Raw genomic sequence first — 20,058 nt, 5'->3', positions numbered from 1 at the left:
ACTAATGTTGGCCAAACCCACAACTACCGACTAGTTTGGCTGACAGTCATGTATGTCTGATTTCAGACTGCCAATCAACTTTCTTTCCTGGAGGAAAGTCGTCAGTAGAGATGTCTGGTGATAGATTTCTCATAGAGAACACGGAAGCACTTGGTTAAATTGGCTCTCCTGTGTATGGGAGAGCCGTTTTAGTTGGCTGTCGGTCAACCAGTCACCCAAATCTTCGTTCAGCCGACTGCCATCTTATGTGTATGGCCAGCTTTACAGACTCCATTCAAATGAGACTAAAGTCAGCCAAACCCGCTGATATTGGCAGGTTCATTTGGCTGTCTAATGTGTATGGAGGCCTCCTGACTCCCTGTCAAATGATGTTGGAGAGATAAAGGTTGGTCAGTTTGAATTTTAATGCCTGACCCTGGTATTAAGGAGATAAGCCGCTGCCAAAGCTGTCTAGCAGTGACTTTCTCTGATCTCTGCCTTAAAAATGAAAGCTTAGCTGAATGTCCATGTGTATGGGGAAATCGGAAAAGATAGTTGATGGTCGAATGAGCTCTGCACTGAGCTATAGTATGTGTATGACCACCTAAAGTTCGAATTGCTTATTGGGACAGGTTTCAATTGTTAGAAATCTTCACTTGTAAATGATTTTTTCAGACTATGGAAATATTGATGTTCCTTTATATGGTGATCCTTTTTGATTCATTCCCAGATTAAATAAACATGTATACCCTCCTTTCTTAGAGTAGTTTTCTGGGCAAAGAATGTAAAATCAAGAGTATTTGCCCACTCCTCTATTGTGTCCACAAGCCCCCCGATATCTTTTTTTTTTTTTTCTTTGTTTGACCTCTTTTCCTGACCCTTACTCAAATTAGTGCGTGCAGGTATTGATTTGATGCAGCTCTCTTGTCCTAGTATATGTCCAGGCTACAAGATCAGCCAGTGCCTCATCTGCCGGTCTGCAAAGTCCTCAGAGTTGTCTGCCTTCTAGTCCCTACGAAGGGGTTTATACAGAGTTCACCCCCTCTCTGATGCCCCTATTCAATGCCAGCTCCCTGCTTACTCCTGCTCTTCTTTATGGCCCCATGAGACTGTTCAGGTTCATCTCTTGTGAGGCCCACACCTCGGTGACATCCTTGTTCAATATGAGTGCTCTACTTACTTCTATGTCCCCTGTGGCACCACCTGAGTGCTCAGGTTTAGATCTCTAGATGCCTTGTCTCATCACCATTCAGAGGGAGCTGGACATTTAAACTTATCTCACCCCTTCCTCTCTTCACTTTATCTGATGATCCTGTCAATGCTCAGTAATACATGTACATGATAAAAACACTGTGGCTGTAAAACCCCTTTAAGACCTCGGAGAGCTAGTTTCGAATGATGATACCTCAGATTTTAACAATAAAGAGCAAATCAAACTAAATATGTAAAGTTAAAAGCAACGTTCTCCAAGACCTTTTCCAAGAATATTCTAACCATTTGCATATGTAGGCAATCTTTAGGTAGTGATAAAGCATCTACTGTAGGTTGTTTCTGCCAGAGGAGTGAGACCTGATATACTTGTGCATTTACTTTTTCTACAGAAGAAATGGTGAATCTGTACCTTTTTTATTTTGTAAAATGATTAGGTGATCCGTTAGGATGTTTTCGTTGATAACAGAAATTACAGTGCAGTGTCGGATCTGACTAATATTAAGTACCGACAGACCCCATCGATTTATGAGGTTTGTTAGGAAAGAAGTGTAAGGCTACATTCACACACCCATCAAAAATGGACCTTTATTTTTTCCATGTCTAATCCGTTTAACATCCGTGTTAAATCCTATATTTTTTTCTCATCCTGTTTTAAAAACTGTCCTGACTTTTTTTTTACTCATTGACACTTAGCAATGAATCAATTATTAACGAGTAAAACACTGATATGAAGTAAAAAAGGTTGCTTCCATTTTTTATCTTTTTTTTTAACGGATCCCCATAGATGGCCAAGTCTGATCCACAGAATGGATGAGCATAGGAGATGCTCTTCGTGTCACAGATCCATTTTTAAAACTGAAGTGGATCACTTAAAGTCTATGGGTTTGTGACCAAGAAAAAAAAACAGCACATGGGCGTTTCACACGGGTGTGTGAACGTTGCCTTAGGAGCAGATGTGATCTAAGCTGTATTGTTTTTATACCTTTACTTCACCTTTGTCTTATATACTAGTAGAATAAATATTTACACAAACGTGAAAATGAGAAACTTTTTCACGTGTCTGCAAATATAATTGTGCACTCTCTCTCTAAATACTGCGATGAACAATGTTCTTCTCTGCAGTAATTCCTCTGTACCTTTGGCTAATATGTAGCTTGGATTAGACAATGAAAGGAATTAAGGTTATGATAAACTATAAATCAAGCCATGAATTTATTGAAATATATTTCTGAGTGTTAAAAATGCTATTTCAGGTAGGAACAAATAGTATTCTTATATGCTTTTCCTTCAAGTGTCAATAACAATAAACAAGTATAAAGCAGATCTTTATTGGACAGATTTCAATCTATTAAACTAACTCAATAAAATTATTCATTTGCTGTTTGAAGTCCTATTCCCATAAATATATCTTTATTAAGTTAAGGTATTAATAAGCAATGGTATCAGCACACAATTTTAACGTTACATTCTGTGTGTATATATGATATAATTAAAGGGGATATGCGGGACTTGCCTAAGCACTAACAGACAGGTAGTTGATACCTACCTATGTGTTGTGCCCAACGACGTTCTCCACCGGCACAGAGCGGTCACAGACTTCCACTGACGTCACGTCAACAGAGAGGCGGTTGCTGATTGACAGCTGACTCCCCGCTGCCTAATTATGGGAAGCCGGCTGTCAATCATCTTGACACCAGTAGTCCCGCCCTGTCGACAGGAAGAGAAACCGCCGCTCTGTTGACAAGGAACAACTGAATCTCCTGCGGGAGCGGTCAGTGACCAGCGCCGGGTACAACAAGCAGGCCATTGCCTCTGTTAGCAACTACATGCCTGTTAGTGCTTAAGCACATTTTTTTTTAAAATCCTGGATATCTCCTTTAAGCAATTTTATTTTGCAGAAAGGGTCTTATACTACATGGTTTTAGTAGCCCATAAGCAAGGGTCTTTGTACAATAAAGTCAGCCTATGTGGCTGCTATTGAGCTACCTGAGAAGGGCGCACAGTGATGTAACCTCCACAAATACTGCCATGATATCAAACAAGCAAATGGACTTTGGGGGCCCTGGCTGTCATCTTTTGGGTAGTTTGGAGCGTGAGGATGTCATGCAGAGCCTAGATCTCTGCTAAGGACAGGGCGTCCTCTGCATACTCCAGTCCTTATAGGGTACAATCAGGATGGGGTATGTCTTTTTGTATACTTCCCATTGTTTTGTCTATACAATGGCAACACTAAGAAGTGGTTCATATTCCAAAATTACATTCTTTTCTGATACTAGCTTATGGACACTATTGCAATGTATTATAAACATACCTATTATTAATCTGGGGCTGCCCTATTTATTTAATAAAAGAGTGGGCATCCTCTGGTGATTTTTCTAAATAAAATGTGGAGCTGCCTACCGTATTATTAACCTGATAGTCACCACATAAAGTAAATTTACAATATGTGGATGTGACAATTGTATGGAGCGGGCTCAGGAACAGACAGATGCCGACTGTGTTACTTAGCTGGCATTTGCCTGTAACAGCACTGCCAAAGTGAACTGTGCCCACTGCTATTTAACTATTTAAATACCTTTGTCAAGCTCTGGTAAAGGCATTTAAATAGTGCGATCACTGGTGTGCGCTTACAACAGCTCCCATCTGGCCCCCCGCGACGCGATCACAGGGAGCCAATAAGATGTTTCCGTAACTGCCATCTTCATCATATTGCAGTGTACAATATAAGCCATTCATGGCAAGTTCAAGTCCTCTAAGAGAACTAAAAAAAGTAAAGTAAACAAAAAGGTTTCAAAAATTAAATTGCCCACCTTTTCCACTTCAAAAATAAAGAGATTTAAAAAAAAACCATATTTGTTATTGCCATGTCTGTAAAAGTCTATCAAGATCTAAAAAAAATGTCACCATATATTAAACACCAAAAAGAAAACGTGCACCCCCCACAGAAAATGCATTGAAAAGAGATCAACATGCCGTATGTATGGCAAAATAGTATAAATAAAAATGTAAGCTCAGCATGCAAAAAACAAGCCCTCATACAGAATGATTGACAGAAAAAAATAGCTATGAGTTGCAGAAAATGGCAACACAAACACAAAACTTATAAAGGCGCTTTTTTTTTTATCGTTGTACTGACGCTGACATAAAAAAATCATACTCCCAGGTTATTTTCAATGCATAATCAGTGTCATAGATGCAAATCCCGAAAAACAATAGCAAAAGTAGTTTTTTTTCTCACAGTTTTACCACAATTTGATTTTTTTGCCATTTTTCAGTACATTTCATGATGAAAATGAATGGTGTCATTCACAGCTACAACTCGCCCTGCAGAAAAACAAGCCCTCATATGGCTAGGTTAATGCACAGTTAAAAAAAATGATGGCGCTTGGAAGAAGTGGAGTAAAAAATGAATGCGCAAAAACGGGCTACTCCAGATTGGTGATAGGTACTCTTTAAGCAAAAAAAAAAGTTTTACTTTTATTTGTTGATATGTATGACATATACAAAATGTCTGCATTTTATCACAGTGGACTCTCTTTAAATGTTTGATTGCTTGTAGGGTTACAAACCTTTTGTTTTGGACCCCCACCATATGTATAAAGAAAATGCCCATGCTTATGAAATAATTTACTTATAAACGCTCTGTTCACACTAGCACTGGGTTCCATAGAAAAACATAATCTGCAGCATTATTTCTGACATTTAATCATCAGAAGCCTTATGGATCCCAATGTAAGTCATCAGGATTTTCCAAAATCTATGACAAATGTGTGAACAGAGCCCAATTCATACATCACATCAATGAAGAATATACGATTACACACGTATGCAGATCTCTCACTGGTCTTGAGTATCTGAACAGGTTTTCTTAGATTTACTTTTTTGTTGCTTATAAGGGCAAATATTACAATGTATTTGTAATAACACAGAAGCTATTCTAGCACCTATGTGATTGCTTAATCTGGCCCCATTCACTGGGCCATACATGTTTATACTCCTAGAATTTTTCGTGTTGTGTCTCACTTTCATTGATAAGACTAGTGATTTAAAGGAGTTCTATGGTTTTCTTGCGTCTAAATATCTGGAGTGATAAAGGTCACACTTTCGAGACTTAAATAATTCACACCACAAACTATTTGTGCATAAAGCTCTTTCCAATACAAGCCCAGTAATACCTTTACATGGCCAGCTCGTTCCTCCATTACTGAGAAATCAGTGTTTGAATTTATATGCAAATGAGACTGAAGGACTATGATAGATCTGAAGCCTCTGTCACTCCAGCTCTATTCATCTCTCTGCGCCACCTCCTCCTGGAGGAGGCGCAGAGAGATGAATAGAGCTGGAGTGACAGAGGCTTCAGATCTACAGAAACTCTTCATTAGCATATAAATTAAAATGCTGATTTCTTAGTAATGGAGGAACGAGCTGGCCATGTGAAATTATTGCTGGACTTGTCTTTGAAAGAGCTACATGCACATATAAATAGTTTGGGTGATAAATTCCCTTTAAAGTATATTTTGGGGACCTCAGCTGCTTCTCAAGGGTTCTCTGTGGATGAAATACCTAAAATGCTCCTATGGGGAGCGATATGGAAAGTGATGAGCACAGATAGGGACACATAAACAGAAAAGCAACATGAAAGTCAATAGTTAATCCGAAATCCCTGATTTTAACATAGCACATCTGCTCCATTATTTCAGCAATATTTCTATGAAACCATAGAAGCCCTTTATGAAATAAGTATTGTGCAGCGGGATTTTTAGTAAAATGACAGAGATTTGGTCTGGAGCATGTGACATTTGTGTGTTTTTTTTATACCACCAATATGCAAATGCCAACACCTTATAATCACACTAAAGTGCTGTTTTAGAATGGTGACATTACCCATGTCAAGGCAATTTGGGTGATTTGACCACTTTATGCAAATTGCTTTAATTGTGTTGGACATCACAAATGTCCTGCCTACTGTAGCTATTTTGTGCCTTATACCTAATGATGATCTTAACACCCGCTTGGAGTCATTTATAACTGTAGGTTTCATTGTTCACTTTTTTCACATCGTTCAGTGTATCGCATCATACATTTATTAGCTTATAGTAACAGTTATAACAAAATCCAGGTTTCTTTTTCCTGTGCAGATAATGATTTTTATCCCATGCTATAAAAATGACTAACTATAACATGATCCAAGGTCAGGCCGACCAAGCATCAGAGAATAGCTGAAACACTTAGGGCACTGTGAGTAAAGCATGGGACTTAGGGCTCATTTAGTTAAGTAGTTTTGTTGCTGAAGTGTTGTGTGTCTTTAATGTTGGAAGTTTAGCAAAAGAAGAATCTCAGCATCACATTGACATTGAGAATATTGATCCGTGAACCGATGAATGGTTCTGTTGTATTTTGGTTAGAGCTGAGACATTCATAGGAGTCTTAGGGCACCATAGAAAAAAAGAAGAATGGGTCCAGGACCACTGTGAGCTCCACCAAATAATCTTTTTCAATAATCTCCACCAATATGTTATTACATATGTTTATATATGTCAGACCTTAATTTTTTTAAACATAGAGCTTTATATGCCATTGGTAGCTGCTGGCAGAAAGCTGGAAAAGCAGATAAATGTCAGGCCCCCTGCACCCCAGCAGTTATAAGGTCTGCCTCCCTTGTAAGTGCACCACTGGTTTTGAGTTCTAGGTATATACAAATCTCATTTAATCTCTACATATTGAAAATAAGACATTTAAAAATGTATTCCTTCACTTCTTTAAGTGGTATGTATACTATCTGTATACACATTGCAGCATTATACTTGTTAAATAGTTGGCAGTCATTTAAAAATGTATAACAAATACTATCATGCTCAAAACTCTCATCCCCATCCCACAGCTCGAAAATCCCCTACCCCATCCCAGAGGCGCAACAGGACAGGAAAGTGAAGGAGACACACACACATATATATATATATATATATATATATATATATATATATATGTGTGTGTGTGTGTATATGTATAGTACAAAAAAGTTACACTGGGCAAACCCTAAAGACGATTCCTTTTGCTTCCAATCCCATTCTGCCATACTTGAGAGTATACCCCCCACTCACCCGACTCTCTGGTTTCCTATACCAGAATTTTTATTAACATTGGCCTTGCACTGATTATCATTTGGAACTTACATATCAATAGCCGAGCTAGACAAACCTGCTTATAAATGGCTTCCTTAATTCTAATACTCACACTTTGTTTTTTTATATGCCCTAATATATGGGTGGACATTTCCTTCTTTGTAACTGTCCCATAAATTTCCCACATTATTTGCAAAATGCGTAACCATCCATGGTTTAGTCACCAAGCATGCTACCGTCTTATGTGTGGAGTATTTCGCCATCAATTCTATTTCTTGCCATGTATCACCTTTAGTAAAAGTATAGCACTGACCACTGTGTTACAACATCTCATTGCCTAATACTGTAGCTGCTGTAAAGTCATGTGTTCTTTATAGTTTAGTATAATTCTACCATTGTATTGGATTAATAAAGTGCAAGTGAAGAGTATTTGACATGGGGACAAGAGCTGTTTTATGATATGTAGACTTATGTAATCTCAGGTCGGTACAGCAGAACCTATGGTATATCATATATCATATTAAGCTGACCATGGAGATAGTAATTTATACCTAAAATGAGAAAATAATCGAATATGGTCCAGATCATTTAACAGTTACCAATATTTCTATCAATTTTGACTTACTTCATCATTGATTAAACCTAAATGTAAATCTTTACATTCATTTTCAGCTTAGGCAACAAAGGCATCACTTTTGTATTAAAAAAAAAGTGTATTTTATGCTATTTAGTATACAATGCTGCCACCAGTTGTGATCATCACCATTGTCTGTTCCATAAAACCCTTAGGTAAAGACGTGGTATTTCTTCAAAATTGTAGGGCTCCGTTATTAAAATGATCTAGAAAGCAACCAACCGGAGTTCAGATTTCATTTTATAAGCTACTCTGAAAATTTTGAAAGGTGTTCTATGATTGGTTATCTTCAGCAACAAATTTGTGTAAAAACATAGATGGCGAACACAGTTCCTCAGATTACGATAGCCGTAGTTGCCAGAAAAGTTTGTGATTTTTTTTTTGCCTAAAGTCCAATAGAAATTATCCGAAAGTTAAAGTAAAGGACACAAGCATTTGTATTTTTACTATTATTTATGAATTCATGGTGTTGTACACCAAATCATTTGAAGATGTTATAAATCACCAGTCCCAAAAAATTGATGAATAGAAGTAAATATGTTATTATGCAGTTGGGCGTTGGAGTCCTGTCTATGTACATAAAGTTATAGATACGAATGATTTGTGGTAGTACTTATTTAAGTAAGGTTGTCTTTTTACAGTGCCTAATTACAGTCCCTCGAGTTTCCGGAGTGAATAAAATCTTTTGGCTCCCAAACATATTCTCCTGGCACCTAAAGTTCTCCATCTTCTGTATCAGTTCAGTGATGCATTTCTACATCAGTAACAATTATAGATAAGACTTTTTTTATTCCTAATCAGAAAACTACTGGGATCCTTCCAACAGTCTGGAAGGTTATAGCCAAATTCCTGCTCCAATTCTATCTGTAAGAAGTATGCCATGATAATCACATCTGATTATATGTCTGTTGAACTCTGTATTAATTATTCTTTCTGTATTTTTTAATTTTTGACAAATTTTGGGAAGAATTGTTCAATGACACCCAATGTGCTTACTGCAAAATATAATTAAAATAAAGTAATAAAATAAAGAAAAAAATATAAATATACTTTGTAATATCAAAAAAAAAACTTCCAAGTATTGTTGTAAATACTTGAAGGGTATGAGCAATTAAAAGTGGAAAAATAATTTATTGTTCTAATTACCTAATTTATTACCCTCAATATTACCAGAATGTCACAATGTGTCCCTAACGAGCGATGAGAGAACTATGGAGGGGGAGATCAAAACTGGTATGGTATCAAAAGTGGAGCCTGCTCATTTCCACAAGTTTTAATGGTCTTCACCAATGACCATGTGGCACCATATATTTCACAAACATTAAGACAAAAGGATCATAGACCCCCCCCCCAATAGTTTTTCTGTACAATCTCAGAAACTGTCTTTGCTGGAAATATGCTCAGATTATTACAAATTTAATTTTACCTTCTTGCACATTTCAAGTAGAGGGACATCTTTTTATAGACAGATTGGTGTTGTTAGTTTCTTGCCATCTCAAACCTGTCAGAAAAAATAATACTGATTCTTCTTAAACACAAAAAATAATCTCCCAGATTATGCGTGCTATATATTGTTTATTTCATTTTGTTTGTTGCAGCCTTTACCATATTATTAAATCATAGGAAAATGGTGTATTTTTTATTATTCCTTTCTTCTGTATCCACACTTTTATTCTGGTTCCTGTTGTGCTCTTGTAAAAGAAAAGCAGATCTAATTTCCTGAAGAAACATAAAATAGATGCGTACGTGGCAGTAGGATGTTATCCGCAGAATTGCAATTTGCTTGTTTACTTTAAAAAGAGATGTAAAGCGATTTCTTGTAATTTGGCTCTTTGCAGCACAATAATAAAACAAAAAAAAAATGTTCAGTTTATTGGTGGACACCTATTTATTTACCATCTTTTGTGAAATGTTGACAGATCCATTTGCCGGTTCTCCAAGACTACTTTAATGCCACGTAGTGCCAGCGCAAAGTATTTTTCTACGTATGCTAAATGGCACTCTCAGTCACTCATCGTTTCCTTGTCTCCCTTTTTCTAGGTAGGGGTCTCAGCTGTTAAATCCCCACCAATCACATATTTTTTATTTATCAAGAAGAGTTACTATTGTGTCATAGAGAAATACTATGAAAGATATTTCTCCACTAGATGGTGGCCTGATTCTAGCGCATCGGGTATTCTAGAATATGTATGAATATGTATGTGTGAAGGGAGGACCGGGGAGCGAGGCCGCCGGTCGGGGTACTTCTGCTGCGAGCAACTGGGAAATGACCGGCTAGCTGACCAATCAGTACCAGGGTATGCTGTGGCTTCATCTTGTCTATTTAAGCAAACTCTCTGCCTTTGATTGCTGCCAATTGTAGCTTTGCTCATGAGGTGTGTGCTTGCTTTGTACTCCTTGTCTGGAATTCTGATCTTTGCTGCTCAACCTAGAATTTGTCTTGACCATTAGTTTGCCTTACCCTTTTTGTTTTGATCCACTACCTGTCTATTACGTACTTTCTTGGCTTTTGACCTCGGACCTATTGACTACCCCACCCTCATGGCTTATCCGTGAGTAGTGACTGCGTCACAACCGTATTATGAGATTATATGCCATATGTATGAATTACAGTCTATTCGGGGTTTTGCTAGCATGTTGCAATGTTGTAATAAATTTGTTTAATCAAAAATTAAAATCCTTAAAGGGACTGTCCACTACTCGGACAACGCCTTTTCAGTCACTATGTTCCCCCAATGAAAAATAATAACAGCTATACTCACCTCTGAGGCCAGCACCGTTCCAGAAGTGTCGCCACTGGCGCCACCGGGACTGCAGCTGCCCTCTCACTTCCTCCGGATGTCTGAATTGTCGAAAGGAGGGGGCAATGAGGCAGCTGCTTATTTGGAGCAGTCATTATGTGACATAATGTCGCGCGAGCCCTGGGAGAGCCAGTGCAAACTGTGCTGACTCCAGAGCTGAGTATAGGTGTGATTATTTTACTTGGTAGAAACATAGTGATTGAGAAGTATTCTGCGTAATGGACAAACTCTTTATTTTTAAGAAAAAATAAGGGCAAGCACATCTGTAGGTAATGTGTACAGTATCATACACCTGGTAGTAGTTTTATGAATTGTAGATACAATTCGGAAACTCCTGGAATGGCCAATGTGCTCTTCAAATTAGTGCAGGGTTTTCCAACCACTGTTCCTTGAGCCCTGCTTATGGGCTCCCCAAAATACAGTAGCAACAAGACAATTGGTTGTGATTGAGTAAAGTATGGTGGATGAGAAGAGAAGTCATAAACACTTGTTATATGCACTCTAGGATAATCAGGTCTGAACAGACACACATGGTCTAGTAATATTAATCCCTTTAAAGCCCAAGACGTATTAATATGCATCTGTGCCCTGGGCTTTAAGGGCCTGACCCGTATTAATACGTCATTGCGATCAAGCGCGCACACAGGCTGTGAGGGCGCGATCGCCACCGGGTGTCAGCTGATTGTCACAGCTGACACCCGGTGCTATGTGCAAGGAGCGGTCCCGCACCGCTCCCGGCACATTAATCCCCGCAATGCTGCGATCGAAGTCGATCGCAGCATTGCGGTGGCTAAGGGGAGGTGATCGCAATACTCACCTCCTCTTCCGGCCTCCAGCGCTGTCTGCCGCGGCTTCCCAGATGTTGCCATGACGACCCGATGTCGTCATGACAATATCCGGGTCACCAGACCGCAGGAAGATTTTTTGGTCATGGGCAGTGCATGAACAAACTATCTTCTCCCTGTGCAGCGCTGACAGCCTGCATAGCACAGGTATGGTGCTCCATTCCTGTACTATGCAGGCGATCAGAGTAAAAAAAAGTGAAAGTCCCATAGTGGGACAAAGTATAAAAGTAAAAAAAAACTGTCAGAAAGTGAAAAAAAAATAAAAAAAATTGTAAAAAAATAAAAAAAATAATCCACCAAAAATAAAAATATAATGTACCCATCAATAAATATTATTATGAAAAAAGAAAAAAAAAACAATAAAAGTACACATATTTGGTATTGCCGCGTCCGGAATGACCTGACCTATAAAATTGTCCCACTAGTTAACCCCTTCAGTGAACACGATAAAAAAATAAAATAAAAAACTAAGCAAAAAACAATGCTTTATCAACATACCGCCAAACAAAAAATGGAATAACACGCGATCAAAAAGACGAATATAAATAAAAATGGTACTGCTGAAAACGTCATCTCGTCCTGCAAAAAACAAGCCGCCATACAGCTTCTTCAGCCGAAAAATAAAAAAGTTATAGCTCTCAGAATAAAGCGATGCAAAAAAATAATTTTTTCTCTAAAATTGATTTTATTATGTAAAAGCGCCAAAACATAGAAAAACGATATAAGTGTGGTACCGCTGTAAACATACTGACCTGAAGAATAAAGCAACCTTATCAATTTTACCATACGTGGAGCAGAATAAAAAAAATAAAAAAAAACAATTCCTGCATTGTTGGTTTTTGTTTATTCTGCCTCCCAAAAATCAGAATAGAAAGTGATAAAAAATGTCACTTGCCTGAAAATGGCACCAATAAAAACGTCAACTCATCCCGCAAAAAAAAAAGCCGTCACATGATTCTGTCGGCCAAAATATGGAAAAAATATAGCTCTCAAAATATGGCGATGCAAAAACTAGATTTTACAAAAAAATGCGTCTTTTAGTGTGTGACAGCTGTCAATCATAAAAACCTGATATGAATCTGGTATCTCTGTAGTCGCAGCGACCCGAAGAATAAAGTCGTCTAATCACTTATACCACACGAGGAATGGCGTAAAAAATAAACTCTCGGGTTAGGGTTGTGCTAGGGTTAGGGTTGGGGTTAGGGTTGTGCTAGGGTTGGGGTTAGTGCTAGGCTTGGGCTAGGGTTGGGGTTAGGGTTAGGCTTGGGCTAGGATTGGGCTAGGGTTGGGTTAGGGTTAGGGTTGGGGCTGGGGTTAGGGTTGGGGTTGGGGTTAGGGTTAGGGTTGGGGCTAGGGTTAGGGTTGAGATTTTTTTCAAAAGAAAAAAAAAAAAAAAGATGATATGGCAACTAGTGTTGAGCGCAAGTGACAACTTATTCAATATGATGACCTAATGTTATCAAATTCTGTGGCATACCTCTGGGTACAAAATGTTCACTATTCCCCTTGATAAAATCCTTGAGGGGTGTAGTTTCCAAAATGAGGTCACTTGTGGGGGGTTTCCACTATTTAGGCACATCAGGGGCTCTCCAAACGCGACATGGCATCCGCTCTCGATTCCAGCCGATTTTGCGTTCAAAAAGTCACACAGTGCTCCTTCTCTTCTGAACTCTGCCGTGCGCCCAAACACTGTATTTTCCCCACATATGGGGTATTGGCGTACTCAGGAGAAATTGCACAACAGTTTTTGGGGTCCATCTTACCCTTGTGAAAATAAAAAAAATTGGGGCTAAAACATAGTTTTTGTGGAAAAAGTTTGATTTTTTTATTTTCACGGCTCCATGTTATAAACTTCTGTAAAGGACTTGGGGGTTCAGTGTGCTCACTAAAGATCTAGATAAGTTACTTGAGGGGTCTAGTTTCCAAAATGGTGTCACTTGTGGGGGGTTTACACTGTTTAGGCACATCAGGGGCACATCCGCTAATTATTCAAGCAAATTTTACAATCAAAAAGTCAAATGGCGCTCCTTCCCTTCTGAACCCTGCCGTGCGCCCTAACAGTGGTTTTCCCCCACATATGGGGTATCTGCTTACTCAGGAGAAATTTCACAACAAACTGCATGGTGCAATTTCTCCTGTTACCCTTATGAAAATGCAAAATTGGGGGCTGAAACACATTTTTGTGGGAAAAATGTGAAAATTTTATTTTTCCGGCTCAATGTTAGAAACTTCTGTGAAGCACCTAGGGGTTCAAGGTGCTCACCACACAACTAGATAAGTTCCCTGAGGGGTCTAGTTTCCAAAATGGTGTCACTTATGGGGGGGTTTCCACTGTTTAGGCACATCAGGGGCTCCCCAAATGCAACATGGCGTCCGCTAATTATTCAAGCAAATTTTACGTTCAAAAGGTCAAATGGCGCTCCTTCCCTTCCGAACCCTGACGTGTGCCCAAATAATGTTTTTTCCCCACATATGGGGTGTCTGCGTGCCCAGGGGAAATTGGACAACAAATTTTGGGGTCCATTTTTTCCTGTTACCCCTGCGAAAATAAAAAAAATTGGGTCTAAAGTAACATTTTTGTAAAAAAAAGTTAAATGTTAAGTTTTTTTCTTCCACATTCCAAAAATTCCTGTGAAGCACCTGAAGAGTTAATAAAGTTCTTGAATATGGTTTGAGGGGTGCAGTTTTTAGAATGGTGTCACTTTTGGGTATTTTCTGTCATAAAGACCCCTCAAAGTGACTTCAAATATGATGTGGTCCCTAAAATCTGGTTTTGTAAATTTTGTTGGAAAAATGAGAAATCGTTGGTCGACTTTTAACCTTTATAGCTCCCTAATAAAAAAAAAAATTTGGTTCCAAAATTGTGCTGATGTAAAGTAGACATGTGGGAAATGTTATTTATTAACTCTTTTGTGTGACATATCTCTCTGATTTAAGGGCATAAAAATTCAAATTTTGAAAATTGCTAAATTTTCAAAATTTTTGCCAAATTTCCGTTTTTTTTTTCACGAATAAACGCAAGTGATATCGAAGAAATTTTATCGCAATCATGAAGTACAATATGTCACGAAAAAACAATCTCAGAATCAGGGGAATCCGTTGAAGTGTTCCAGAGTAATTACCTCAAAAAGTGACAGTGGTCAGAATTGTAAAAATTGGTCTGGTCATTAACGTGCAAACCACCTTGGGTTGTAAAGGGGTTAAATATCTACTATACCAAAAACAGGTTTATTTTAGTAAATGTTTAAGATTTAGTAAATTTTATCTATCGGTTAGAGAAAACAGGGGGGTCATTTGGAAGTAGCACATTATTAAGCACAGCACATCCTTAGAGATGTCTTAGTGGTGATCCTCAAAAAACAATCAGCTCTGCGGATAAAGAGATTGACTTATTATTTGTTATGAGTTCCCAAGAAAATATAAAACTCCCTAGATACAGTATGAACCCACAAAAAGCTCCCTAGATACAGTATGAGCACCCATATAGCCTCCTATATACAGTATGAGCCACCACATAGCCTCCTATATACAGTATGAGCCTGGACATAACTGCCTATATACAGTATGAGCCCAGTATAGCCTCCTATGTACAATGAGACTGCACATAGCTTCCTATATACAGTATGAGCCCCCATATAGCGTCCTATATACAATATGTGCCCGCACATAGCCTACTATATACAGTATGAGCCTGCACATAGCTCCCTATATACAGTATGAGCCCCCACATAGCCTCCTATATACAATATGAGCCCCCCGTATAACTCCCTAAATACAGTATGAACCCCCACATAGCAACCTACATACAGTACGAGCCCTTACATAGCCCATATATATAGACACCCATCCCATGCACATATTAATAAAAAAAACACCACATTCTCACCTCGCTCCCATTTCCCTGGCACTCTGCTCCGGTTCCCGATGCTACACTTGTATAGCATCCCGGTACATGTTCTACTGCTGCTAAATGAGACAGTTGTAGTGTGGTTGTAGATTTGTTCCATTGTGTGTACTGAGTTAGGGGATATAATACATTGCATTGTAAATTGTACTTTCCTGCCATCTGCTGACCAATGTGTGTATATGAAGTAATGAATACTCTCCTCACAAAAGGTGGCCATAGCAATGGCTCGGAGGAGTCTCCCAGCTCAGGGCTCTCTGACTGAACACTGTTACAAACCAGTTGTGGGCGGTTCCAGTTGTCTAAGGGAGATATAGGAGAGACACTATTCTCTCAGAGAAGAGTTTTCAATGCCAGTCTACGCTGAGGGGGCATTTTTCCTCACATAATCTCCTTCACAAAAAGGGTGAAGTGTCTTCTAGTCAGGAGAGAGAATTCTGAACATGGACTCTCCTGCTCTCTGGTTATCCTGATCGCTCCTAGCCAGGACCAGATCCATGTGGCTGCCACGCCAATGACTTTGTATAAACCTACCCCCTGCGAGAGGGAATGGTGGGCTAAAAACTGTGAGTACATCCACACTTTAGTGTTTCCACAGAGAGCCAATCTGTGAAGGTCCCTGCATCAGTGTAATATTTCCTGGACTGTTCATAGCATTTCCTCTACTAGCAAGTGAAGAGAACTCTGCTTCAGCCGCCCTGAACAATAACAATGCTTGTCTCATGAGGAGAAAACCATAACTTCCATATGCACAATATACTGTGAACTTTGTCTGTAAGAGAGACTGGACCCTGTTACCTCATTCAGTAAAATTGTTATGTTTACAAGTTCACCTGCGTGTCTGGCTGCTTGAGATTGCACAAACATCACGGGCACTCCAAAACCTGCACCCAGACACCACTGCTACAGGAGTGCACCCGGGCGGTCCTATACCATCCACAAGTGCCACTTCCCGCTTTTTAAATTGTTGTGGACACGAGGGAAGTGTTGAGGGGTCCAGCGACCCACTTCAGCTTCCGTGATATCATTATCTACTGCCAGTGAGACCACGCACCCCAGCTGGCCCTTCTACAACATAAGGCGCCTCCCCAGTGGCCCACCACACTTGTATTTGTGGCGCGTACATGCTGGCGCGTGCTCGCTGATGATGTCATCACGCTGGCACATCACAGCAGAGGCGACGGGAGCTCCTCTATAGGTGCACTGCTATTCTATATCATCGGCAGCAGAGCTCAAGGAAAGCTCCCTGCCAGGATATGATTATATGAACATTATAATGAGGGCAATCTGGCCATGGGCTCCCCCGTAGCCTCAGGTGGTAGCCAAGATTATCCTCATTATAATCCGCCTATGCTGGGAAGACATTGTGTACTCTAAAAGGATAAATTGTGAACCAAGTATAGCACTTGTACAATGTTTTTATGTCTCTTTCCTAGAAAATTCACCAATAAAAAGATATTCTTGGAAGATTCTTACATTAGCAATACTCCTGTGTTCTTCCTTTTGAAGAAAAGTTATTTTGCATTAAAAAGTTAACGCATCAATTAGGGCATGAAATGAACTTTGCGTCTTGCTTTTCCTTAGAGATGTCTTAGTGGTGATCCTCAAAAAACAATCAGCTCTGTGGAGACTGACTTATTATTTGTTATGAGTTCCCAAGAAAATATAAAATATAAAACCCCAAAATGTTCTCATTTAGCCTTTGGATATAAAGAAATGTAATTGCATTTAAAACAGTTAGGTGCTCTTCCTGATTCAAACTACTTATAGAGGGTACTGATAGATCAAGCAGGCGCGCAAGTTATTAATTGTAAGATAAAAAATATTCACATGACTCTTGTTGAGCAGTGATATCAGTAGACCATGACCGTTGGATCAGAGACCCGTGAGCCTCCTCTGATCTGCTGGAATCCTTGGTCCCTCTAGGCTCACCGGCAGGTAAGAGGGGGCCCGCGTCCACCAACATGAACGCTGGACAAGGGTCCTAGGAATCTTTTTTATCATTTCTAGTTATTAAAGCAGGAGTTTTTGGACATTTTGCTTCTCTGGTAGCCAGGACAACTTTCCCATTTTTGATGTGCACAACTAAAACCTGAAGTACAAATTAAAACGATCACAATAAACCCCCATTCCAACATCTTGCACATTGTCAAAATGCTGCTTAGCACTTTCTACATTCCAGCACCTTTGTTCAATTTTTCCTCAAGTGACGTATGTCATAAAAAAATGCATGAAAATCGATATTAGTAGCTAAGAGTGTGACCAAAACAGAAAATTACATACACGACACTTCCTAAAAATAAAAGTTTAGTATGTATGTGCAGAGTCCATACATACTACTTAGGCCCAGTGCTGAATTAAACCTTGTGCAGACCCCTTCAACAAAATATTTCCTAATATGTTTTTATGTTTACTAGCAACAATTTCATTGTATTAAAGAGAATGCAAATTATGTTAAACAATCTTCATTATAACCCAGAAAAGTTAATTAACTAACGTCAAACTTAGGTGTAGGCCTATATGTACTCGTCTGTGTTCCCAAAGCTTCTATTTATGAATGTTTTATTATAATCTAAAGTAGGTGAGAACTCGCAGCCACTTATCTCTCCTCCACTCCCAGTTCTGGCCAGTCATGCCTGATTGCATAGATGCCCCTCCTCTACTACTTTCTTGAATTCTTGAATATACCCGACAAAAGCCAAAACATCATTTCACTGCCACTTACTGTAATGTTCACATTGGAGCTCCATTCCTCCAACTGGCCTCCAATGTCAGCCAGCCAGACCGACACACTGACTGTAAATCTCTTTCAAAGTCAAATCAATATTATTTTTCATCCGTTGCATGGGGCCCCAAAAGACATGGGGCCCATAAATTGATGCGTACTACTCCTAATTGGTAATCTGGCACTGCTTAGACCTGAAGGGACTACAAATCTACTTTAAAAGCACTTGTCCACTACTGTAAAACATTTATATGCCACAAACGTGCTGAATAAAATAAAAAAAAAATGCATATTTACCTCCTGGACCACCGCCGTTCCTCAGCTCCGCATGCTGTGTGCCCCAGCGATCTAATGACATTGTGTAAGTCCACGTTAACACTGCAGCCTATTAACGGCCTCTGATCGGCTGCAGCCTACACAGACCGCTCCATACGCTTACTACACATATCACAGGTATCTACACCAACAGGAACCTGTGCTCTCAAAATCTCAGAAACAGACCCATGATAAAAAAATGTACATTACACCCCTCAAACAGTTACTATTGCTACTGAAACCTACATTTTTTTAGACAACATAAATTATATAGAAAATATACCAAAACAGTGACTAGGGCTCGCTCACAAGAGTGATGATTCTCTCTTCCAAGAGAATTGGATCAATTATGGTAATGACACTAGGCTCAATATCTGATCAATGTCTCTCGCATGAGGGAATCGTATCACAGGTACAGTAAAGAATCACCATCTTTGACGATGAGTAAACCTTTCCTCCGGAGCAGTTTCCCAAACTCCAGTCCTCACGGCCCCCAACAGAGCATGTTTCAAGATTTCCTTAGTATTGCATTACATGACAATTTTGCACACGTGAGAATAAAAACTCCATCACTTGTTTTATACTAATGAAATGCTGAAAACATGATGTGTTGAGGACCATGAGGACTGGAGTTTGGGAAATACTGCTCTACAGGATGCTCCTTTGTCATTGTTATGGGTCTAAGTTTAAAAGAAAGAGATATCAGTACTGTCCATTCATATATTTATTTATTGTACTCACTTATATAGCGCAATTAATTCCACAGCGCTTTACAGACATTATCATCACTGTCCCCATTGGGGCTCACAATCTAATTTCCCTATCAGTATGTCTTTGGAGAAAACCAGAGATCCCTGAGGAAACCCACACAAACACGGGGAGAACATACAAACTCCTTGCAGATGTTGTCCTTGGTGGGATTTGAACCCAGGACCCCAGTGCTGCAAAGCTACAGTGCTAACCACTGAGCCACCATGCTACTCATATATATATTTGTACAATGTGAGATTGCCAACGTACTATTACTATTTTTTTTTTATTTTACCTACTTTATTATTTTTTTGGGGACAGTTGGACCAAAGTTCACAGAAAGTCTGGAATTTTTAATGAAATGAAAAAAAAAGTTTTATTCTGCTCTGAAGTCACATTGCGTGCCCAGCGCAGCATGAATTTGGTTGAAAGGTTCTCTTAAAGCTATGTTCCATGTACTTAATATCTGTTTTTGCTCTGTTTCTCTGATTTGTGCACGGGTACCTGTACATCCTTGCTTGGGTTTTATAACTTCTGCTGACATTCCAACCACTGTGCTCTCTCTCTGTTTCATTCCTGCTGTTTCATTGGTTTGGATGACAGGCTTGGCAGGGCATGATGGCATTAGCTGTGCGTCTTGGGTTTGGTCAAAGAGGCAGAAAGTAAACTGATCTCCTAGGAAGAAAACACTCTGGCCCAAGACAGTGATGAGGAACAGACTTTTGTAAATGGGGGGTAAAATGTAAAGTACTCTATGTGTCTAATAGAAAA

Source organism: Phyllobates terribilis, unplaced genomic scaffold (genome assembly GCF_046119375.1).
Source record: "Phyllobates terribilis strain yellow unplaced genomic scaffold, ASM4611937v1 Scaffold_3__8_contigs__length_932513732, whole genome shotgun sequence".
Lineage (NCBI taxonomy): Eukaryota > Metazoa > Chordata > Amphibia > Anura > Dendrobatidae > Phyllobates > Phyllobates terribilis.
This window is presented reverse-complemented; position numbering follows the sequence as displayed.